Consider the following 25,909-nt stretch of genomic DNA (forward strand, 5'->3'; position numbering starts at 1 on the left):
GAGTGTGAGTGTGTGTGTGAGTGTGTGTGTTTGTGTGTTTAGGCAAGGTTGTGTTTTAAGTCTTCTACATAGTTTTTTTTTTTCTTGAACGATTTTTCATGACGAAGTGAGAGGACAGAATCCTGAATCCACAGAGACACCTGCTACCCACCCTACCTTTTCCACCACAATACTAAAAACCTCAGCCAAAATACCCTTTCTCCATGGAGTATCTTCCTGTTGGGCATTTGGTCCCAAGGATGTGAGGGTAACTGCAGATGGAAGCTGGGACAAGAAGTGGATCACTCCTGTGAGGAACCTGCGAGAGTCATTTCCAGTCTTCAGAGCTGGTTTGTGGAAGGAACGTGGAGGAGTTTGTAGCTATAAAAGCCAAATATGCCACAGATTCCCACAAGGAGAGCATAATGGGCCCTTCTGGTAGGAGCTCAGGGACCAGAATGATGACAAACTCTGAACACTGAAGGCTGTAATGGTGAGGTTTCAACTCTATCAGAAACTTTTGGCTGGAAGCAGCTGGAGACAGTGCCAGTGCGTAAATGTGGCCAGAGTCACCTGCCGCTTAACAGGGAGCTGATTGCAGAAACACCCAAAGGCATCCAGGAAAAGCTCATAGAATTGCAGGCTGTTCTTCCCAGAATCCAAGTACTATTTGCAGCTCAGTGTGGGGATTTTATAGAGCAAGGCAGGAAGAGACGGTAGGCACAGCGTGCACTCGGAAGTACCATGTCCTGTCTTCTCCATCTCTACTTTTGCTCTCCACCATTGACATTGAACATGGGCTACAGCTGTGAAAACAGAGTTTAGGCAAATCAAATTCAGAGGGTGGGTAGGGGCAGAGGGTTCACTACACACTGGCAGTGGACTCTGCCCAGCAGCTGTTTGCAGTTCCTCAGCGAATAGGAAGTGATTGAATCACGGGGTCTCCTAGCAGCAGATCTGCGTCTAACAAGGGGAATATATGAACCTTCATAAAGGAGGGTTTGGCTCTATGTGTCACCTGGAGCAGCAGAGAGAATGGTCTCTACAATCCATCAGCTACTGAGTGCAAGGAGATGTATGTGACAACTGGCATCCCATCCATCACATGCCTGCTCTTCTAGCTGCATAACAGTGGAGAAATGAGCTGTATCAGGTAATGCTGGCCTGCGATTTTGACATTACTGGCCAATGACCAATGCAGAAGAGTGGCCAGGCAGTTATTTTTAATAAAACAGCCTAAAATCTAACCTAACAACTCATACCCTTCACAGAAGGCCGCTCCCAGGCTGTGAGACATATCTGAAGGTATTCAAATGCCAGCATGCTGAGCTTATATGCATTCTCATTGCTTGGGTTACCTCAAATAAGATAGACAAATGTGTGTGGTCACAGTAGCAAACTCTCCTTCCATCCAATTCATGACAGGCTCACAGCAAAATGAAAATAAAATCTAATTATCCTTCAACATTATGCAAAATTGCCTATAGAGCCATCATCCAATCATCTGGAAGTTGAGAATGTACTCATTTGTGGTGTTTGTTTGTTTGGTTTGGTTTTTCAAGACAGGGTTTCTCTGTATAACTTGCTCTGTAGACCAGGCTGGCCTTGAACTCAGAGATCTGCCTGCCTCTACTTCCCAATTTTCTGGGATTAAAGGTGTATGCCACCCCTATCCACCATGGTTCTCTTAGTAAATTTTTCTATATATCGAAATTTTTAATAATATGTATATATTATTTTTATGTTTTTAGGATTAGTTATTTCATTGAATTTTATGAGAGTTTTGCACTCATGTATGTATGTGTGCCACATGCATGCCAAGTATCCATTAAGCCAAAGGATTCTCTGGAACTGGAGCTATAGATGGCTGTGAGCCATCAGATTGGGGCTGGGAATAGAATCCACGTCTTCTGTAAGAGCAACAAAGGTTCCTAAACACTGGGCCATCTCGCAGACCTTTGCATGTCATTTAAAGAAAACTATCTGCTTTAAAACATAGGGTGGAAAATGAGACAAACACTGAACTCCCGGAATCCAGTGTCAGAAAGAGAGAACTGATGGGCAAAGGAGTTAAGATGGGCGGTTTAACCCACAGAAACAGCTGACCTGAACAAGGGGGAGCTCTTGGACTCCAGATTGAGGGCTGTGTGGAAAGCATGGGACTGACCCAGACCCCCTAAATGTGGGTGTCAGTGAGGAGGCCTAGGTAATCTATGTTGCCTTGGGTAGTATTTATCCCTGGCATACAAATAGACTTTGAGTGCCCATGCCACAACATGGGAGGCTCTCTCAGCCGGGACTCCTGGGGGGAGGTCCTAGGCCCTGCCCTGGATGAAATGACAGTAACTGGAGATCCACCATGGAGTGCCTCACCCTCCTTGGGGATTGGACTGGAGATTGGGTGGGGGGTTGGGAGACCTGGTGGGGAAGGGGGGGAGGAGGTGAGGGAGAGGGAGCTGGGATTGACATGTGAAACAAATTGTTTCTAGCCTAAATTAAAAAAACCATAGGGTGAGAAATGAAGAGGAGAATGAGGAATTTCATCACAGCAAAGAGAAAAGGTGACAAGACATTTCCAGAGCAATGGTCCAGGTCCAATGCCACCTTCCCAGCTACTCCTGATCTCTCACTCCTACACTTCTCCTTGCTCTCTGCCATGTCAGGTTTCGCTGCATCCCTTTATTTGTGCTGACAAAAACAGACAGAAAGCATGGAGTATTGGACATCAAGCAGAGTGAATCCTGGGAGATCCTGTCGATCCCTTTGGCCTGTCATGACACACATAGATTTCTGCCTTAAATGCCTTTCCACTATAATGAGATTGATGACTACCTTAAATGACATCAATAGAGCCTTCATCCAGTAGCTGATGGAAGCAGAAACAGAGATTCACAGGTAAGCAATGAGCTGAACTAGAGAGGGAGGAGTGATGAGCAAAGGGGTCAAGACCATGCTTGGGAAACCCACAGAAACAACTGGACTGAGCAAGTGGGAGCTCATGGACTACAGACTGACAGCTGGAGAGCCTGCATAAGACTGAATGGGGGTGTCAGTTGGGGGCTTGGGCAGTCTATGGGGCCACTGGCAGTGGAACCTATATTTATCCCTAGTACATGATCTGGCTTTTTTGGAGCCCGTTCTATATGGAGGGATACTCTCTCAGTCTAGATATAGGAGGGAGGGCTTAGGTCCTGCCCCAAATGATGTGACAGACTTTATGATCCCCCATGGGAGGCCTCACCCTCCCTGAGGATTGGATGGCATGTGGGATGGGGAGGTGGTATGGGGAATGGGAGGATGGCAGGGAGAGGGAACTAGGTGTGATATGTAAGATCATTTTTAATTTAAATAAAAATTAATACAAAGTTTCCCAAACAAAAAACCAAAACCCAGAGTCAGAGGGACTCAGCATAGAATCCTACCAGACCTTCAAAGAAGAATTAATATCAATACTCCTTAAGTTATTCTGAAAAACAGAAAATTAAGCAACAGTTCCAAACTCTTTTTAATAGGTCAGTATTACCCTGATACCAAAACCACATAATGGTTGAGAAAATATTAAAATATAAACAAATTTCCCTTTTGAACATAAGTCCAAAACTTTCAATAAAATACTTGTAAAACAAACCAAGAAGACATCAAAAAGATTATCCACCACAATCAAGTTAACTTCATCCCAAAGATACAAGAATGGTTCAATATACATAAATCAATAAACATAATCCACCACAGAAACAGACTAAAATTTTAAAAAATCATATGATCATCTCATTGGATGCAGAAAATCTAACATCACTTCAGGATTGAATTCCTAGAGAAACTAGGGACACAGGGGACATACCTTAACCAAATAAGGGCAATTTATAGGAAGCCCACAGACAATAGCAGCCCAAATCAGTGGTTCTCAGCCTTCCTAATACTGTGACCCCTTAATACAGTTCCTCATGTTGTGGTGACCCCTAACCATGAAATTATTTTTGGTGTACTTCATAACTGCAATTTTGTTACTGTTATGAGTTGTAACATGAGCACCAATAATAAAAACCCAGAGACAGATATTGAAGTTAAAGCTAAAAATCAGAGAAGCAAAGAGGCCAGCCACTAGAGAGTTCTCACCTCTGCCAATGTGCTGATCAAAGGAGTGATCCACCAAACCTCAGAATGCCCTCAGCTTCTGTCTCCTCCTGCCTTATATATACAGTCAATAAGTACATCAACAATTTCTATTCCATTTGCATTTGACAAATTCAGAGAAATACTTCATTATCTGTCCTATCTTAGTGAGTTCAAAATCTTGTACCTAATTTACTTTCTATCATCACTTGCAATACCATCCAAGACTATCCTTTAATATCCCTCAACCTTATAACTTTACTCTTTTTAGTGAGTTTATTTTCTGCATCTAGTAAACAAGAAAAACTCTAATTATCTAGACTGTAACTCCCTCAGAGACCCGAGAAGGAAATTATTACTGAGTAAGCAGGAAGTGCAAGCAAGCAACTTACAGAAAACATGAGAAATGGCAGGAATAGCTGGCTGCCTGGACAATCACCCAAGGTTCCTCTGCAATGGTGTGGCATCCATCTTTGGCCTGTAGGCCTCAAATATCTGGCAGACCTTTCCGTGAAGCAGGATTTTTGAAGGGCTCTCCCGCCTTGTCTTAGGAAGCTTAGCAGGCATTTCTTTTGTGTCCTGTTTGTCTAATTTGGACAGCGTAATGTCAGCAGTTGAGGCAAGGGCACTTTCTTGCCCCGTGGCTTAATTTTGCCACAAAGAAAGTAAACTCTACGTGGAGTTTATTTGATGCCCATCACCTTCACTGAAGTAGATTGGTGTTGCTAGGAGAAGACATGTCTCATTGTCATAAAAGAAGAACCTACGTTTTAAAACATCTTAAATGGCATATTATGTAGATCTTTGAAGTATTTGAAGATAACTTGTCTTCTAAAATATAGCTGTTTGACCTTGAAAACATACCTACTGTGACTACAAGTGTGATTGTAATAGGTGACTAATTACTAACCTGTATTTCCTTACTATCCTATGTATCTGGTAATAATAGCTTTCAAGAACTAGAAATTCGCATTACATTGTTAAATGAGCTGTATAAGTACAATACCTCAAACAAGATTAGAAATGTATGTACCGTATGTTCTAGCAAAATTAATCTCAAATTTGTATCAATATACAAAACACATTTAATCCAATTTCAGATGTCTCCAAAGTATTGTAGTCTCAATAGCGTTTAAATTCCAAAGTTCAAGGTTTGTCCTGATACTCAAGGGAAACTTGTTATTGTAATCCCCTGTAAAATTAAAGAATAAACTGCATGCTTCCAACATTTAATGACATAGAATATGTAGGAGAAACTGTGGCCAGCCCACCCAAGCCACAGTCATCCTGCCCCATGCCCTCCGCGTGCCCAGGCCAACCGGCATGCAGGGCAGACACTTCCTCCCTGAGCCAAGCTGCCAAGCCTGCTTCTATGCCCAGAGACTGCTGACAGAGAGACACCTGATCCAGAGACACCAATGAGGAAAGGCCAACGCAGCGAGTCAGCGACCTGAGCCAATAGGACCTTGAGGAAGGGCTATAAATGGAGGCCTAACTTCTTTAATAAATGAGTCTGCAGCAAGCTCTGCCACTCACTGACTCCTGGTGCCTGGGTCGTTGGTGCAGCAGCATCTCACCCGCCTCCCTGAAGGGGTGTCCGAGCAAGGTAAGCCCTAGCACCTGCTGCCTAGACTTAGGGCTCCTGTATCCTGTGCTGGCACGGGCCTTGGCCCTGCTTGAATCAGAGTATTTTTTCCCCATCGTCTCAGCTGTTTTTTGTTTGGGCCTTGATCTTTGCCTTTTGTGGCTGGCGGTGCATTGCTGGATCCTACTTTGGTGAACGTTCCCTTTTCTATCTGCAACCTTTTGGACTCTCTTCATGCTCCCGGTACGTTTTGGCATCCCCTCCTCAGTGACTTGTTCGGTGAGTTGGCCCCTTCGTGTTTCGTGTTCTTGGTCCTCGTGAAGGCAAGCGTGGGGACCCGCTTTCTTTTCTGTCTTTTCCTTTGTGTCTGTCTGCTACCCCTGGTGCATTAGGTAGGAACATCTACTACTCTTAAGTCGGACACACTTCCTGTGTTTGTTCAAGTCTGTCTTTGTTCTTGTCTATGTCTCCTGCCATCAAGAGAATGAGGAACTTACCCTCCCACTGTGAGGAGCCTTAGGTGAGGGCATTAAAATCAGTCTTGGTCACCAGGTGCTTAAGGTTGACTGCTAATCTGGAGGATTTGGGGGATGAGGTCATGGTGTTGGCTCCTGAATTTCTTGCGAAACCATGTGGGAGCCTGACCTTTGGATGCCTAAAAGTGTGAGGTCGGCTCAGGAGTGACCCCCTTCTTCCTAAGCTTTGATTGGGGTATTGCCTTACTACCAATCATTCTCTTTAAGTGTTCCCTACAGTGTATTTCCACACTCCGGGGTCTCATGGCACTTCAACACCCAAAATGTGGCTCTCCTTAGGAGGTCTCTTGGGCCTGACTCACAGAAACTCCTGAGGCATAGTTTGACAGGCGTTTCTCCTGCCCAGGAGTGCTTTCCAGAGGCGACATTTTGTAAATAGCTAGTGTTGAGAAATAAGGAAAATGCAACTATTCACTGACCTGGTGCTTATGATTCATTGAAGATGAACCAACAATACTCTGGTGATATTAAAATGACACCCAAGGCCTTTGAATATGACTTTGAATTAAGCTTTGAAATTTTTCCTAGCAACACATTTAATTAACTGGGATACTTGGTTCATATTAAATCCAGATCAACTAATATTAAAAACATATATTGAGGCTTAACAGCTCAGGGGGCTCTGGATCTGATTGTGGTGTTATTCATTGCAATGTACAGGTTTGCTGACTCTCCACAAATTGGGCATTAGGGACTGTACTACTATTACTCTGGATTTGGAAATCACAGTGGGAGGAATTCATTCTTGTGTAACCACATTTATATCCAAGCCACTATTTAGAAGGAGTTGTGGGGAGATCAGGGTGTCACTTTTTTGATTATAGCACTTCCCTGTCGATCTCAAACAATGGGTAGTCATTTCTTAAACCACTGCAGGATGACCACAGGGATAATGTGCCTGTGTGGTGTACTTTTCCGGTCTATAAGAGGAACTATAGCCTCATGAGTAAAGCTCAGTGTAGTATCAAGGATTGTCACAAAGACGCAAGATCTGAACTTGGAGGTAGCAATTGCAGGGCAGGGAAGGATTTCATCAGTACTAAGATGGACTGGGCATAACAAATGAGGCTTGGGGAGGTTACAGGACAGGAAGGATACAGGTAGAGGTTGGGGAAAGGCCAGAGATATCCCCTCAATATTTCATCTGACAAAATTATTAGACAGCAGTATATGTAATCTCTTCTCTAGGATTCAAATTTCACAATGCAAACCCACTATCAATGCTTGGTTATTTTGGTTAATTGTATGTCTTGCTTTCTCTCATCACATTCACATGTTGTCATCATCCATCATTTAATGTCTCCAGTAATAGTTTTACCATCCCCAAATATAAAAATACTGGATTGAAGAAGGGGCAGAGGTTGCAGAAAGCATGTTTCAGACCCCAAATTTCTCCCTAAACCTCATAAAATCTGTCAGGAAGTCTTTAACTCTACACCTGAGACAATACATAAACTTGCCACATAAATCACCATGAAGCCTGCTTCTCTCTCTCCTTTCCCACCCCCCCCCCCCCACGATGCCACCATCTTGATTTGTTGCTCATGCTGGCCATAAATGCCTTGTTTCTGTGCCTATGTCAACCTACTAGAACCTCAAAATGTCAAAACACATTAGGTAGCAAAGCACTGACACCCACCAAGCTTCTACTTTGACTGATGGGATGACCTGCAGAATGCTGTCCTAGATATGGGTGACTCTTAATATCCTCAGCACCAATTCTGGACCCTAATGCTAATGTCCTGAAAGACCCAAAGTCCAAAGTCCTAAATGTCACTATGAAGGCAATCCCAAAGTAGAAACCCTGAAAGCTAAAATTTCTTAAGATATAAGCAACTCAATTGGAAAAAAAAAGAAAGAGGCCATATGAGAAGAGGTATCACGTATCTGAAGATTCAAAACTATCATCCACCAAATGAGGGAAAAAATTCAACCTTTCTTTCTAGGACTAGGTTATCTCACTCAAAATGATTGTTTCTTGATACAACCATTTACCAGTGAATTTCATAATTTCTTTTTTTTCTTAACAGCTGAATGTAATTCTGTTGTGTATATGTACCACCTTTTTATTATCCATTCATGAGTTAATGGACATCTTGGCTGCTCTGTTTCCTGGCTATTGTGAACAGGGCAGCAATGAATATGAATGATGAGGTATATCTATAGAGGGCTATAGAGTCCATTGGGTATATGCCCAAGTGTTATAGCAAGATCATGTGCTGGGTCTATTTATAGCTCTGTGATGAAACTGCACACTGATTTCAATTTTGGCTATGCTAGTTGTTCTCCTACCTGCAGAGAATTTTTAGTGTTCCCTCTTCCCTAAACCTACACCAGATTACCACCTTTGTTTTTGTCTCCTGTTCAATCTTATCCATTCTGACTAGGGTAAGAAGAAATCGCAGGGCAGTTTTAATTTGTGTTTATCTGATAGTAAAAGATGTTGAACATATTTAATGTTTCTCGGTTGTTTGTGCTTCAGCTTTTGAGGACTTTCTGTTTGGTTCATGTGTTATGCCCAATGTTTTATATTATGCCCTATGTGTGACGTGGATTTTCTGTTTTCTTGATGTTTAGTTTTTGAGCTATTTTATTTAGTTCTAGAAACCAACCCCCTAACCCTCTGTCAAATATATAATAAAGATTTTTCCCCATTCTATACCCTATCTCTTCAGTTGAATTGTGGTATACTTTGCTGTATAGAAGTTTTTAGTTTCATGAGGTCACATTTATTATATTGTTGGTCATAATGTAATTATCAGTGCACTTTAGAATTCTGTTCAAAAAATCATTTCCTGTAGCAGTAAGTCAAATGTATTCCTGATTTTCTCTTTTGTAGGATTCAGGTTACCAAGTCTTAGGCTGAGGTCCTAAATCCATTTGGAGTTTAGTTTTGTGCGTGGTAAGAGATAAAAATTCTAGTTTCATTCTTTTGCACAGCTATTCAGTTTGACCTGCACCATTTGCTGAAGATCTTATCTTATCTCACCTATGGATTGCTGGCCACTTTGTAAAATATCAGATCACTATGGGAGTGTAGAAATATATGTGGGTCTTCAATTCTATTCTATTGATTAACAAGTCTGCTTTAATGCCACTGTCATGATGGTTTTATTACCATGCATGCACTGAAACTTGAAGTCTGGGATGGTGGTATAGCCAGCTTATTGTTTGCTTTGTTTTAATTGTTCAAGATTGCATTTGCTATCCTGGATCTTTTTATTACCACACAAAATTTAAGATAATTTTTGCAATTTCTGTGAAGAATTGGATTGGAATTTTGGTGAGGATTGCACTGAATATGTTAATTGCTTTTGGCAACACAGCCTGTTTCACAATATTAATTCTACCACTCCATGAACATAAAAAGTCTTTGTACCTTCTGGTTTCTTCTTTAATTCCTTTTGTTTTCATTTTTCTGAAACTTTGAATTGCACAAGGCTTTCACTTCCTTGGCTATATTTATTCCAAGATATTTTTGAGGCTATTGTCTAAGGTAGTGATTCCTGACCTCGTTTTTTCAGTATGTTTGCTGCTTGTATACAGGAATGCTGCTGGTTTTTGCATACTAATTTTCATACCCTGATACTTCTCAGAATGTTTATCAACTGCAGGAGTTTTCTGGTGGAGTCTTGGTGTATAGAATCATACCATCAGCAAAGGAAGATACTTTGACTTCTTCCTTTCCTGTTTTTAGCCCTTTATCTATTTCCTTTATTTGTCTTGTTGCCTTAGCTAAGACTTTGATTGCTGTATTGAACATGAGGAGGGAGTAGAAATTCTTGTCTTATTACCAATTTTAGTAGAAATACTTTTTTTTTCCTTCATTTAGAGGATGTTGGCTATGGGTTTCCTGTGTATTGCCTTATTATGCTGTGGGAATACCCTTAGAAGTTAGGGAGTTAGTAAAGGGGAGACAGAATGCCTTCGTCTTAAGGGTTAAAAGGGAAATAATGGAACAGGAAAGGTTAAATAGGGTAGGGGAAAGGAGGAGAGAGGAAGCAATGGAGGGAGGGAGGGAGTAACTATCACTGAATACATTTCCAAACAATCCCATGGAGACTTAAGCAAAAAAATAAAATAAAAACCTAGTACCAGGAACTTATTTGAAGGGTTTTTGTTGTTGTTGTTTGTTTTTGTTGTTGTTTTTTTGGCCCGAGTTTTGATAGACATCTAAATATTGCAGACTATTGCCAATGCTCTCGGTTACCCTCCATAACTTGATGGTAAGACACTATTGCATAGTTGAGTCTTAAAATATGGAGAAGTCAAGCTGGCTCTCACCTAGAAGCTTCATCCCTGCTGACTGGCTTTCATTGTTCTGGAAGGTGCTGGTGCACACTGTCAGAGAGTAAAGCAATCAAAAGTCATTTCTGTCTATGAACCCTATGAGCTTCAATAACATTCGACACAACAGACATATCCCTTAGTTCATTAATAGCAAGAAAATCATTGGAGGAACCAAGCAGTTTCTGATTAGATGTAAGAGCCACAGGTTGAAACCCATACTTGACACCAATATTGGAATTGAGAACCTGTGGCTTGACAGGCCATCACCCCCAGGAGAGAACATACTGCATTCACTTTGCTAAATACATATAGATTACGTTGACTCCAAAAGACTTGCAGTTATACCTATAGATTAGCGTATCTTTCAACCCTTATCAGAGAAGTTTCTATTTGCAATAGGTGGAAATTAACACCGAGTCTCACAAATGACTAGTGTGAATAGAATCATAGTTTTCAGAGAGTTCAGCCCTAAATTTATATTCTATATAACACTCTTCCTCCCAAGGCTCAAGGATCATTGGGAAAGAGTAAGTAAAACATTTTAAGAGCCAGAGGGGGTAGGTGACTACAAAGAAGTGGTGTTTTAGGATTCAACAAGCCAATTACACATACCAACTCACAGGCCTGGGCAAGATCAAACTACAAAAAGTCTGATCTTTGATGGGGGAAGTAGCCTTGAAGTCCTACCACTGGCTAAGAAACTATTGGCAGTAAATGGCTGTTGGAAGAGAGGAGGTCAGTTTTCTTGAAGAGTGTAACTCCTGGAAGGTCTACCAGGCCCCAGCAGAAGGCCAAGAATATATCGGCATTACAAACCGTACTTGATACACTTAAAACAAAAGGAGAACTCAGTTTGGGTGAGTAGGGAAGGGAGTGGATCTAGGAGGAATTGGAGGAGATGGTGTGTAAAAAGAAGCTTTTTCCTTGAGAGAAGCCTTCCCGCCAGCCTGGTTCTAGAGCTGTATCAGTCCCAAATAAACACACAGGAGGCTATATTAATTATGAAGCTGTTGGCCTTGCTTGTTTCTTACTGGCTAGCTCTGACTTAAGTAATTACCCCATAATTGTTAATCTAAGTATGTCTCTTACCGGAGAAGTTTCCGGGCTTCCTACCCCATGGCGTTACATCTCGACTCTCTGTGTTTCTTCTTCCCAGAGTCCTCCTGAACTCCTAGTCCCACCTATCTAGATTCCTATTGGCCAGCAGTGCTTTATTGACAAAGGACTTCCCCAACAATGGTGCCTATGACTAAAACACATGATACAAAGTTTTCAAAGAATTAAAACAGAAAATAAAAGAAAAATGAAGTATCTTTAGAGAGAGGAGACAGAGAAGGATGAATTCTGGGTAGGGAGTGGTGTGCTATTGGTGGCATGCAAGAGAGTTGCATCATGTTAGAACAAACACTTAGAAATTCCCCCAAAGCATTATTTGAGGTGTTGTGAAGTTGTATAGAGATGAGTGGGGGTGAGTGGAGCAGTTAGGGGAAATCCTCCTTAGGGTAGGTGACCCCCATTCACCCTCCAGGCACTTGGAAAGAACAAATAGAGAGCAGGCACCATTTTCTTTTGCTTCTGTAGAAATCACAGTGTCAGGCCCACTGATTTATGCCAGCACACCCCCTCATTTATTCTGACACATCTTTTTGCAAATTAGATTTCATGAAAGTGTGTTGTCCTAAAGTTAACTTTGTGTGGTGCATAGAAGCATTATACAAGTACATCCAAGAGCCAAAACTTCCTAAAGTGATGGAAAGATATCTCTTGTGTGTCTGCATTTGTGAAGGATGGGATGGCTCAAGCTCTGAGCAATTTGAGTGGCTGCCTATGTGTTAGGGTTTGGCCAGTCTTGTCTGAAGACTTAGATTGCTATTGTAGTCATGTATACAATCACAATTATAAAGCTGTGTATACCCAATTAACCATGGTGATATGCATTTAAACAATTCATCTTTTTACCTATTTCTTAATATGGCTGTTCCACTCATGTGACTGGATAGCTCAATATTTATGCTTGCAAAGAATGTTCCTTCTTATTTACATCTATCTGGTAAAGTAACCTACAAAGTATTGAAGTTTTATATATTTCTTATATAAATATCCCTCTAATAGTATAAATAAGAGCTTCAAAGAATGTTTATCTTTCCCAGAATCATAGTTTCATTACTTTTTGACTTGGAGATTTATGTTTTTCAAGGTTTTATCATTAGAACTATGCTGTTTCAATCTCTGTATACCAGGATGATGGCCTGCACTTGACTCTGACAAGTTGTAATTATTTTCTTAAAAAAAGGGGGAGGATGGTAGCCTATGGGGTTTTCTTCTGATTACAAGGGACAGCATATTTTTTGTCAATAAACCTACTTTTCTTCCTGTGAGTGATTTTGCTACTTTGCTACTCATAAATCAGTGTTTCGACTTGGCAGAGTGTGGGTGGGATCAATACAGCAATGCGTAGCTTTGGCTGTTCCACCAAAGCAGGAGGAGGCTTGCATGGGCTCATGGTCCCGTACCCACCCCCTTTCCTTCCTTTAAAAAATAAAATAGAATTAGTCAATACTCTGGATTCAGTGTAGCTTTCCAGTGCTAGAGACAATGATGGCATAAATACAAGGGCAAAAGCATTAAAAAATGAAGGAAAATACACTTGATGGTTTATTATTCAGAAAAAGGTGGTCATTTTCACACCTCAGTGAACAACATAATGTTCTCTGTGTAGGTCTACATGTTTTTCATAGGAACAGAACCAATACAAGAAAGAAAGTGGGGGTGAGGGCAGATGAGTTTTTTTTCATATCATGGAAATGAACTATATAGATTGTGGAATCTGAAAGTCCTACAGTATGCAGTTGGCATTGTTACAGCAGAAAGCCTAATGTAAACCCTAGATTTCAAAGGCCTGAGAACCTGGCATTCCATCTGAGGGCCAAACAACCATATGCCAGCTCCAGGAGAAAGTGAATTTGCCTTTCTCTGCCTTTTGTTCTTAGTCCTCAGCAGATTGACCCCTACCAGCACTGGTGAAGGTGGACTTTACCTCAGTCTTCTTACCCAAATGCAGCTAGGTTTCATAAACACCCTTGCACATGCATGCATGCATGTGTGACACACACATTCCAAACTTGCATTGAATCAACCAGCTAGACATCCCTTAAGACAATAAAGAGTATAAAATCATAGTGGGTTTCTGAGAGTTCTGAGAGACCTCACATAAAGGTCTAGCCTTGGTTAAGACTTACCTCTCTTGCCCATTTCTTTGGCCTGACACTTTGATGTGTGTGGCTGCGGTGGTTTGAAAGAAAATGACCCCCAAAAGGAGTGGCACTATTAGGAGGTGTGGCCTTGTTGGAGGGAGTGTGTCACTGTGGGGGCGGGCTTTGAGGTCTCTCTTTCTCAACCTTCCCTCAGTTGACTTCCTGTTGCCTGCAAGATGTAGTGGGACTCAGCTCCAGCACCACATCTGCCTGCACGCCATCATGCTCCTCAATGATGGTGATAATGGACTGAACCTCTGAGACTATAAGTGAGCCACCCCAATGAAATGTTTTCTCTATAAGAGTTGCCTTGGTCATGGTGTCTCTTCACAGCAATGAAGACCCAAACTAAGGCACTGTGGCTTTGGGTAAAACTAAAATCATCTATGCTATGAAGTGGACTGACATTTGTACCTGACAGCTGTGGTACATGCAAGTCTGATATACCTGATCTTTGTCCCGGAGACCTTTTGTTTCTGCTTATGTTAGGGCTGAGCCATGCACTGCCAGCCACACTTGCTGAAAGTGCTGGAGGTGAAATTGCTGGTGGTGGGCCAGGTGAAGGCAGCGTATGGCACAACCCTAACAACACCATGACACTGTTTCTGTACTTTTGCTGCCTATAGTTCTTTCTGCTCCCCCAAATATCTTAGCTATACACACCTTCAACATTCCAGACTTCTGGAAACATAGGAAGCTCTTGGCAACATGTCCTGATTGCATCCCCAAATTATTCAACCCTGGAGAGACAGTCACTTCAGCACTGGTGACTGTCAGATGTCTCCATCCCCAGCAGTCAGGCCATGCCTGCCATATCCACAAAGAAAGCTAATGTGGATGTGACAAGCCACAATATCTGTCTCCCTTCTCTCCTCTCTATTGTGTTCATTCACACCACATACGTTGAAATATATGCATATACAGACATATGCATAGAAACATAGATCAAAAGCTATCATCTAAAGGGTGCATATAGCCACTTTCATATCTGCTCATTCAAACTCGGATAGTCAGTTAAAAGTTAAATTCCTTTTGCTGGGTAAAAGAACTTGAGTTTAAATCGGCTAAGGCAGTACCCTGTTCCTGGCACATTTCCTGCTAGTGGGTGCTTTTCAGTGTTGGACTACCTATACCCAAGGTCATGGAGCTTAATGAACAAGTGAGTCCACAGACAGCAAGTGAACAGGAGTTCTGTATCTCCCTGTGACGCTGGGTGGCAATAGTGCAAACCAGTACCTCAGGCTCTGTGGAAGCCACATGGCTTCTCCCAGGTACTGTAACCTTCTTGTCCCCCATGCTTTGGTGATCTCATCTCCCCTCCCCTTCTCTCGTAAGCCCTTCATGGATGCCTGGGTTCAGCAGTAGCAGTCCCTCCTGCTGCCAACGGGAACTGCCCTGCTACAGTGGAGGCTGTGCAGGCGGCCTGAGGCTGCCAAGCCTGTGAAACAGAGCAGCTTGGAAATACAGAGTACTGCAGCGGTACCATCTGCATCGCCACTGTCCCTTCTCTCTGCTCTGATGCCTCCGATCACTCCCATTTCCCGAAAGGTTATGTTCCTGCTACTGAGCTAGTCAGTAATGCCTGGCCAGTTACCAGGCCAACGAGCTACCTGGCATTTTAACCTGGGGAAGGGGGCTCTTGCTTATCTCTCATATTGACTCCATGTACTACCTTAAACCTATTCTCTCTTGACAGTGGTTGGTTAACCCAGTAAACGAAAACTGTTTTGTATTTTTCTCAGATCAAAAATTCTGGGGCCATCTCTGCTGACTCCTCTCATAGTCCACATCCAGTTCTACAGCAGATGCTGTTTGCTCCATCTCTAAAGTGAAGGATTAGACCACTTCTCATATCCTGCACTACGGCCACCTAGCCCAAGCCACCACCATTTTCTAACTGTATTCATTTTTTTCATACCTTTAACATTTTTGAGTACCTACTGTGTTGTCAGGTACAGGTACTTTGGGGTGGTATGGGGAACCCTTTGAGCTAGTGCAGAATGTTTAATAGGACCCAGTAGTGAAGGGTCACTGATTTGGAGTTTTGCCTCCAGGTGAGGTTGGTTGGAAAACTTAAAAGTGTTCCCCCATTCCTGTGAGACTGTTGGGCTGCCTGGTGATTCAGAAGCTAAAGGGTTAATGCAGTGTCTCTAGAAAAGCTGGGAGTTTCATCTCCCTAACTGTAGGCCAGAATTCACCAAAGGTGTTTTAGCAGAGAAAGAACAGTGTGAGCGCCCTTGTAGATGGGAGATGCTAAGAGGCTACACTGGATGAGTGTTGATGCATGTGAGGACTGGTGGCTCATTTAAAAATCTACATTTAATCAAAAGGTTAACACATATTCTTGCTGAAACAGCCAACAAGTGTCTAGAGGCATGAGTCCTGGACTTATGAGAGAAGCGTGCCCTGGACTGAATATTTATTGGCATTTTAAGGTGACTATCTACATAGACTAACCTACCCAGGAGGATATAGAGAACAGATCTCAACCTGTAGATCAAACCCCCTCTCCTGGGGAGAGTCAGAGGGGGGTGGATCAAAGGGTCTTTTCACAGAGGTTGCTGAAGACCACTGGAAAGCACAGATGTTGGCATTACGATTCATAACAGTAGTAAAATTACAGTTATGAGATAGCAATGAAAATAATGTTGTGGTTGGAAGTCACCAAAACATGAGGAACTGTATTAAAGTGTCACAGCATTAGGAAGGTTGACAAGCAGGCTTGAGCAATGGCACCTGAAAAAAACATCCAGGTATTCCCAACCCCAGGACATAGTCATGTAATTTGTGGTAGAGAAGGAGCCTTTTGTGGTAGAATCAAGATAAGAAGACTCTTAAGATGAGGTCAGCTTGGATTACCAAGGTGAGGCTTCAAACTAATGACACATTAATTCATTCTTTAAAAGAGAGATCTTTGCCTGTTGAGTGTCTATCAGGAAAACAAATGCCAGAGATAAACCAGCTTGAAGATAAAAGGTGTGGTTCATGTTAACATTGTGTAGGGCTCATTCCTTGATGAGTTGGCCTCTGTGGTCTGGGCCTGTGGCTTCACATCATGAAGACGATATGATGGAGGAGCTAAGTCCCCACCTCAAGAGGTGAGAAGAGACTGGGGTCCCTCCATGCCCTTCAAGGCCCAAGGATCTGAAACCTTCACTATGCTCCACCTCTTAAAGTGTTCCTCTAACTCCAGATAGCCACGCCTAAAATACAGAGACTGTTGGAGACATTCTTGAACCCTGAGGAGATACACAGAAGGATGATGTGAAGATAGAGGCAGGGACTAGCTCAGTGCTGCCACACAGAAATCAGCAGCAGGATAGGAAAGGGAAGAACATTGCTTAGTATCTGTAGAGGAGGTATAGTCCTGATAATTCCTTGATTCCAGATGCTAGCCTCAACAGTTGTCAGACAGCACGATTCTCCTTCAAGACACCAGTGTTCTTTAAATTTGTTTATGAAAGCCCTAGAAAATTAGGCATGGTCCAGGGACTCTGAGTGTCATACTCTGAGTGTCCACCCTCCTAATGTCCCCTCCCATCCACCTTCCAAGTATGCTTCCTGCAGTGTTACAACTTGTCGACCCTCCCAATGTCTCCCACCTGCTACCTGAGTGTGCTTCCTATAGTTCCTTATTAGGAAGCTAACACGGTTTTATTTTAAGGGAGCTGGACAAGCACCTTAAACCAGAGGAAGATACTTTCTATCCTCTTATATAAATATGCACTGGCCAGTGTCAGGCACTCAATGAGAGCCACAGGCCAAAACTGGTTGTCAGAGAATGGTGAGACTCAGAGGTCATACTGGAGGTCCAGAGACAGAGAGTGGAAGGAGATGAGCACTGGATATTTGGACTAGTACGGGAGGCACTAATAGCTACTGGGTGGACACTCATATTGTTGCATGGCTCAGGGATGATTTTTCTCTTAAACTCATGTAACCCAAGGGATTACGGGAACTACATTTATACAGCATCTAACACTTGGAATGTCCTTTATATTACTTTTACGGCCCCAGATCTACCCAGGAAAGATGGTAGGGATATCTCTGCTCTCATTTTGATTTTATCCCTGGGAAAAAATAAATATAAATATAGGGAAACCATGACTCACCTAAACCTTCATCATCTTTAAGATGATTTTAGAGTTAATTCTGGTATTTAGATCATCCCCACATTAATTTTTTAAAATTTCCTTATTTGATGATTATGGGCATTTGTTGGATGCATATCTATGCAGCATATGCATACCTGGTACCCATGGTTCCCCTGGGACTGGAGTTACAGAGAGTTGTAAGCTGCCATGTGGGTGCTGGGAATTGAACCTGGGTTTTCTGGAAGAGCAGGCATTGCTCTTAACCATGGTGTCATCTCTCCAGGCCCCACCTCCTTTTAAAAAGCTGTCTCAAATTTGTTTATTCAGACTTACCTAAAGCATTATTGCTGAACAGGAATAAATGACCAATTACTTTGAGATACTATACCTACCTATGACTTTGTTGCCGGTATTGTCCTGGGCCAAATAAAAACAATTTAAAATGAAATCTCCTAACTATGTTCATATTTGACACTCCAAAAGAAATCCTTTTTGGAAAAGACAATATTGATTTTCCACAGTTTTTGAAATAGGGCCCAATCTGAAACCTCCTGTGACTCTGATTTTAAAACACTGTCGGCCAAACTTCTACAGGGGAAATGCACTTAAAGGCGATGAAAAAGTGGCCTAAAATTTTACAGATCCAGAAGAGTTTGAAATAGTTCTGAGCCTTTCCTTTGCTGTTTGCTTCTGCAGGAAGACAAAGTGGGGCAGGAAAATAAGCCACTGAAATTCTTCCATGTTGAGGTATTAGGCCTGAGAGCCTTGGTCTCCTGTGTTGTGGTCTCAGTGTTGAGCCTTGGTCTCCCATGTTGGTCTCAGTGTTGAGTGTTGAGCCTTAGTCTCCCATGTTGTTCTCTGTTGAGTCTTGGTCTCCCGAGTTGTGGTCTCAGTGCAGAGCCTTGGTTCTCCATATCATCATCTCAGTGTGAGCTTAGGTCTTCACTGACTCGTCAACATGATATACTTGGTTGTATCATTTGTTAGGCTTTTAAGACAAACAAATACCAAATGTAGAAAATCTTATCCACTCTTTAAATAAACAAAATATTTTCAAGAAAATTACAATCACATGTGGTTTCCCTTCACTCAGAGGCAGCAATGGCAACCTAAAAAGAATGAAAATTTCCCTTGAAGGAGCCATGTGAGTTTTTAGTGTAGAAAACTTCTTTTCCAATGGCAGCATTGGTTTTCTATGGAAAAATCCACATCTAGGCTCCAGGAATGACCATGGGCAGGGAGGATGCTCTTCAGCACTGTCGTGGCTGTGCTCTTAACTAACCTACCGACAAAGTCAAAAGTGAAGATTCCATTGTTCTAGAAATGACACCCATTTGATTGGCATGTTCTCCAGCTATTTTGGCCATTTTCATCTCTGTTATTTTGATAAAGCCTTCTCAGGCCTCTTCTTAGCAAAATGCACTTTAAAGCTTCCCCTTTTCTGAAGCTTGGGCACGCAGCTGAATTTTTCAGATGAATTAGTTCATTCAGTGCTTGTGACGACATAGACATAGATGAGAATTTTCATTTTCAGAGTAGCTGAGACCCTAAGAGTTTTAGAAATTTTCACAGAGACATGCAAAGAGTAAGGACTAGAAGAGCTATTATCAACCTGTGGGTCATGACCCCTTTGGGAGTAGAATGGCCTTATCTCAGGTGTCCCAATCAGATGTCCTACATATCAGATATTTACATCATGGTTCACAACAGTACCAAACTTAGTTATGAAGCTTCAATGGAAATAATTTTAGCATTGGAGGTTACCACAACACAAGTAACTGTGTTAAAGGGTTGCATTAGGAAGGTTGAGAACCATTGGACTAGAAACATGAAGAGCTCATGTTCCCAGGGAATGCTGGTCCCCTCTTCTGACTTTTGTCATGTACCTAAGGCTGCTCCACATTTCAGGGGTTATTATTATATGGCCATACCATTCTCTGAAGTTTTAAATCATGCTCTTCAAGAAAAAATGAAATAGAGACAAACTGTAACAGTGAGAGAGGCCCATGCACCCCAAGTTCACCTTCACCCTGCCTGAGCCTTCCATTACTCAGATCAAATTAGAGAATCCTATTTTTCCCTATAACAGCTCATCATGAACTCAAGAGACCTGTGTCTGAGTTTGCATCTGAAGGAACACAGAACATGGTCTCATGCTCTCTCTACCTGTGTATCTGTGCACATTTATGACTTTACTTGTCATTATATATTAAATCTATTTTGTCAGGAAGGAACCAGAATCCTAAGCTATAGACTCCGTGTCCCATTTCTACATTAAAAAAAAAGCAACTTGCTTGTTAAATGGCAAACCTTTCATCTCGTCTCAAAGGTTGAGTAGTGTAGCACTTAAAAAAGACTTCCTACTGGTTACATTTGTGGGGCTGGGGAAAGGTTGGACCAGAATATCTACAGGCTGAGAGCCAGGGAGCACTTTTGTTTGATATTGAATTGGAAACATTTTCTCACCTGCTCTATTTTTGCCTTTTGAAATTAGGTCCTATGGACACATAAGCACAGAGCCCTACAAGGAGGACGGTACTGGCTCCATCCCTCATTATCACTTTCAGGCTGAAAGATCTGATGCACCATATGAGAGTTAGCACACGTGGCTGAAGGCTGTTTCTGATACCATTTTCCCATCAACTCTTGGCTGAGAAAGTGTCAAGAGAGAGAACGCATGCGCAGAGCCTCTAGAGGCAAAGGTGCTGAGCACCTGACCATACTCAGCCGGCTGCTCCCTCTTAGCCTCTCTTGTGTGATTCCCCCTTCTCTAAATGTTCCTCCGGTTGTGGCTGGGGCTCCTTTTCTTCTCTCTCCTCGTGGTTTCACAGTGTTAGCTAATCTCAACATTCAATCCTTTAACCTCTGCTCTTTGAAGTGTCTTCTCATAAACCAGTGAGATAGGAATATTCCTCAGCTCTATCCTAGACAGAGCTGCTTTCCCCAGTGTGAGAAATGGGGTATTTTTTTGTGGTTCAGGAGCTTGCTGTCAGAGTCTTGCTGACTCCTCATGTGCGTCAAGTGAGCTAACTTTAGGAATAACTTCACTTAGGTATTTATATAGAGAGGTGCCTCCCAAATCTAGAGGCTGAACCCTGGCTATGTGTGTGAGATTTAGCATCTACTTTTAAACTGTCTCCCTCAAATTTGAAGCATTTGCTATGCTTTGACCATCAACCATTAAGGGAGCAACTGTAGGCATGCATCACACGGGAATTTCATTAAACCAGTGATTACCTGAAAAGATGTCCAACAAAAACTGATAGCATCCAGTCAAGAAATAGCAGCTGAGCACTTCTGCAGGAGGATGAAAGTCTCATTACTACTATAAAAGCTGATGTCCTCACATCCATCTCAAATGGCACCACAGTTATGGCATTTGAGTTAGTTGGGCTCAATGGTCTGGGCAGCAGGCACTCAGATTAGGAAGATGCAGGTAAATAAATGAAACAGAATAAGCCCAAAGCTCATTAGAGGTAAGAGGCTGGAAGAAGGTGACCAAGGGTCCAGGAAAGGGAAAGTGCTCTGGGCAATGATTTCTAGACCCAGTGCAGATCTGGAATAGTAGTGTACAATTATCCACACTGTCCCATGAGAGATGACTGCTGCCCTGAGATGACTCATGTGGTCCCAGGGCTAGTGTGGTCTCCATACGGAAAGAAAACCGCTCCCGAGATACTTTAGGGTTGGTCTCTGCCGGACAAAAGCTGAGCCACAAGAAGGTTTGGTACGGCTTTGGCTGGATGATGACTGCACGAGTTCAGCCTGTGTGAACCGAGGTTTCCTCACCAAACTTCTCTGTCATAAAGCGGTAAGGTTATTTCTTAGACGTCTGGTCTGAAGGCTTCTGCTAGCGTTAGCTTTCCCACAGTAAACCCGGAAACATCCGAGCCAGTCACTGTGTCTTAAACAGCATGCTTCCACGTCGCTATTAGCATCTTTTCTATAACTTTCAGAAGTTGACCCTTTGTTCCACGCCACCATCCACTTACATCTACTTAAAAGTTTTCACTATCACTCTCCATCAATCTATCCCACACCAGATGTTCATACAATCTGAAATATCTTTTTTCCCCATTCAACAAGTCTTTATTATTTTGACTTACTGCCTCTAGCGCTATGTCCAGAGGCAGGACTGTAGAAATCTTCATGTGCTTGCAGTGTTTGGGGGTACGAAAAGACATTAATTAACAACTCATACAACTGAATGCCAAACCACACCTGTGGTAAGAACTGTGAAGTAGACATATGGCTAGTGGCTTACCATGTGTTGACTGTGGGAGTCTAGGTATGCTGCCTAACTGCTGATGGCTTCATTCTCTTCCAACACCCTTCAAGTCACTATTTTCATGACAAAGTACAAGTCCTTAAACCTGGCCCTGATTGCATTTAAAGGTTCCAGCCCATTTGTTCTTCCTCTGCTCTCACATGGCTTTACTAACCATAGGGGCTTGCTGACCCATTATCAAGGATCACAGTTCTGCATCTGGTAGCCTTTTCCCATGTTGCACTGGGTGGGATGTTATTATATGGCCCTCATAACATGCCACCAAGAGCCTCTTGCAGTATTCTTCACCCTAGTCCAATCTCATTCACTAAAATTCTGCTCATCTCTTCCCTCAAGTCCCCTGACTCTTAGCCCTCAAGTAATTTTCCTAGCATTTACTGCCCAATTCATTATTTTGGTGCATTTTATATCCACTTCTCTAGTTAGTTAATTTTTCATGTTTTCCCTACTACATACTGGCAGCTAAGTATCACTGGGGATTGCACTGTGAGTTCATTGATTTCTACCAGAGCACCTAGGTCCTTGGCAGGGGTACAATAAATATTTTCTTAATAAGTAACTGTTCTCCCTCATGAAGGAGATGTTTTCCTTTATCTCTGCAAACTCCTGTGTGCTGATGTACTTAATGCATTAACAATGGTGGTGAGTTCTGCTTTTCAAATGAACAGGGCATTTTAGTTGATTCTGAAAGCAATGGGTTTGTGAGTTCCATTTACACTGTCCTAACCCCTAGCCCCTATGACTAATAAAGTGGATTTTCAAGGTGACATCCCAAGGTTATAAATAACTTTGGAAAAGATGTTTGTATTTTAACTTCTCCAACACTAACTAAACATAATGAACTTTGGACTTATAACCTTGGCTTCTTTAACAGCATGCATTAACCATCTGTCTTAGTTAAGATTTCTGTTGCTTCCAGGAAACACAATGACCAAAAAGCAAGTTGGGGAGGAAATGGTTTATTCAGTTTACACTTCCATATTGCTGTTTATCACCAAAGGAAGTCAGAATGGGAACTCAAGCAGGGCAGGAACCTGGAGGAAGATGCTGATGCAGAGACCATGGAGGGGAGCTACTTACTGGCTTGTTCTCCTGGCTAGCTCAGCCTGCTTTCTTATAGAACCAGGACACCAGCCCAGGGATGATCCCACCTGCCATGGACTGGGCCCTCCCTAATTGGTCACTAATTGGGAAAATGCCGTACAGCTGGATCTCATGGAGGCATTTCCTCAACTGAGGCTCCTTCCTCTCAGATGACTCTAGTTTGTGTCAAGTTGACACAACCAGCCAGTACAGCCAGTACACCATCACAGACACATCTTGAGCTACTTTAGTTTGGTTCAGTTGTTTTCAGTAAGTGAATCCACTTTAAGATCTTCCAAAAGTTACTCAAAATTGGAGGCATGATGTCTCTTCTTCTACACACTGCAATGTGTGTGGCACCCATCAATTTAGGATTTCCATACATAATTCCAATATTTAAGGAACATGGCTGTGCCATGAACACTTTAAGGTAATAAAGTCTATGGAAGAAGGCAACGATATTCTTTTTTGCTTAGTTCTGAGCAAAATTAAGCTGTGAGACAAGGCCAAATACGACCTTCTTATTCATGAAGTCTGTAAGGAAAGAAATGGTTTACCTAAACACACATGTAGTCTTCCTAATCCTGAAGGCTAAATTAATTAGACTTAAACTCCTACTCAAGGCCATGCTGTGCCAGAGAGGCCCTCAGCACCCTGAGCCATTCTCAGAGTCCTGCAGAAACCCTTCTAAGAGTGAGTCCTGGAAAATGACAGGAGATGATGTGCGTAAGTCCCCTCATTTTAAATTTACACAATGGAGTTCGCTTCCCCCATGGCAGAAGAAGTGAGGAGTGAAATGTAGCCAGGTTTTGATGCTCCCTGCATCAGCTGCTGCCTCCAGGTTGTTACCCTGTTTCATTTCCTGTCCTGACATCCTTCAGTGATGGACTACAATGGGGAAGTGGAAGCCAAACAAACCCTTTCTTCCCCAAGTTGCTTTTGGTCATGGCGTTTCACCACCGCAATAGTAACCCTAATTAGGGGATACCTTTATAGTTTAGCTAATTCAATTCACCCGAGAGACTTTCTGAAAATTGGTTGCAGGACCATGATAGTAACTAAGACAACAACATGAAGATATTTCCTGAAGGTTAATATGCTGATAAATGTTGGAGTTGATACTAGAGTCAAGATCTTGCTGTATCTAAAGCCCAGTTCCCCCATCACGTTAGACTCTAGCCTATAGAGTATACCACCCAGCTTTAACCATTCAAGTTCTATCCTGCTGTCAGTGCAGTGAGTGACCCAGAGCATTCACTGCCAACGCCAGGCCTGCTCCCTGACTCTAGGTTCTCATTGGTTCCCTGCAACTTCATCAGAATCTACTTTAAGTGCTGACTTGTAGACTCCTAAGTGCTCTCTGCACACAGACAGTCTCAGGTTAACCTGGTTTAAAGTGCCGTGCACGGTGCTGTTTGGCTCTGGGATGTGAGTGGGAGCTGTGGAGTGCAGAGGGCTGAGCAGATCCAGCCGTCTCCACTGCCTGCTCTGCCTCCCAGAAGGGTGAGTTTATTCCACCCCGACTGCATCCTGCCAGGCAACACCAACCATCCACTCCCATTTGTTGCCAGGCAACAACACCATCCACTCCCATTTGCTGCCAGCACATTCTGGATTTCCACATCCTGCCCGGCTCTTCACTTCTGTCCCTTTCCCCTAGGATTCCAACAGGGGGAGAGGAGTTTTAGTATACACATGATGCACACAGTGTAATGAGCTGAGGCCAAGATTCAGTATAAACAAATGATTTCCATGTGTCCATAGAGAGTTGGTGATGTGGGCAGAGAGGAGTCAGCAGGAGGAGTAATTCAGGCAGACATGTCACCCAGGTAATGAATCCATTCTCCTCAGGAGAATAAATCAAGTAGGAGCTTGCTCTTGACGTGGGTTGGTCAGTTAATCTCATGCCTGCCCTTCTCTGGGTGTGTTGATGCATTTCCTTGGATTAATTCTGTTTCCAGGTGGGTCTTAAATAATATGTTTCTGATCTTAAAAGCTCAGGAAAGAAATTGTTTATTTCAAAAGGAAAGCAAATCATAAAGAGTAATAAATGTGTAAAATGCCAGAAAATTCCACAACAGAACACCTGCTAACTAGCACAGGGAGAATGCCATCCAGGAGGCTGCAGACTCCCGTTGAGGAGAGTGAGGCACTGGACATGGGCAAGGGACAGGCTGATGGCCAGAGACTTCCTAGAAGGAGGACTCAGTTTCAAAAATAAAGCTATGATTGAAAAACTTGATATAGTATCACCTTAAATATCTGAGCTTGCCTGTCCTATCCATTAGGAAGGATGAAGGCTGTGAGTCTAAAACAGATTTTAAATTTCTATTTTTGTCATCTTACAGTAGTGAGGCTATAGTCCTTGTACACCTGCATTTGAGGTCCAAGATCCCTCCCTACTCCCTGTACAAGTAGAAAATCGTAAGAATTTCTTAAGAAAGAAATCAAGTTATATGAAGAGATATGGATTTCCCAGTATGGAAAAAGCTATTTTACTACAAATGAAGGATCAAATAGAAACAAACAGCTTTAAGGCTGAAAATTCCCCAGTATGGGTTGTAAGCGGAAACAGGCACAGAGGGCAGCCAACTGAGCTTTTCCCCCACAGCAATTTTAGATTTCTTAATTTGTGTAGCATGATCAAATTTTGTGCGATTGCTGGGCCCACCAGTGATTCCAACCCC

General features: G+C 42.5%; 1 long non-coding RNA gene across 4 annotated transcripts in view; it reads left to right on the forward strand.

The window, feature by feature from the left end:
* The first annotated feature begins 5,449 nt into the window (after positions 1–5,449).
* The window catches only part of LOC110340309, a 43,290-nt gene continuing 22,830 nt past the window's right edge, over positions 5,450–25,909 (forward strand). For 2 of the 4 annotated variants that reach the window (XR_005871154.1, XR_005871153.1), the window contains exon 1: positions 5,453–5,698. This is a non-coding gene — a long non-coding RNA (uncharacterized LOC110340309). Of the gene's footprint in view, positions 5,699–25,909 lie in introns of all 4 variants that reach the window. The other 2 variants (XR_005871156.1, XR_005871158.1) reach the window with 2 other exon arrangements.

Source organism: Mesocricetus auratus, unplaced genomic scaffold (assembly GCF_017639785.1).
Source record: "Mesocricetus auratus isolate SY011 unplaced genomic scaffold, BCM_Maur_2.0 Super-Scaffold_100026, whole genome shotgun sequence".
Taxonomy (NCBI): domain Eukaryota; kingdom Metazoa; phylum Chordata; class Mammalia; order Rodentia; family Cricetidae; genus Mesocricetus; species Mesocricetus auratus.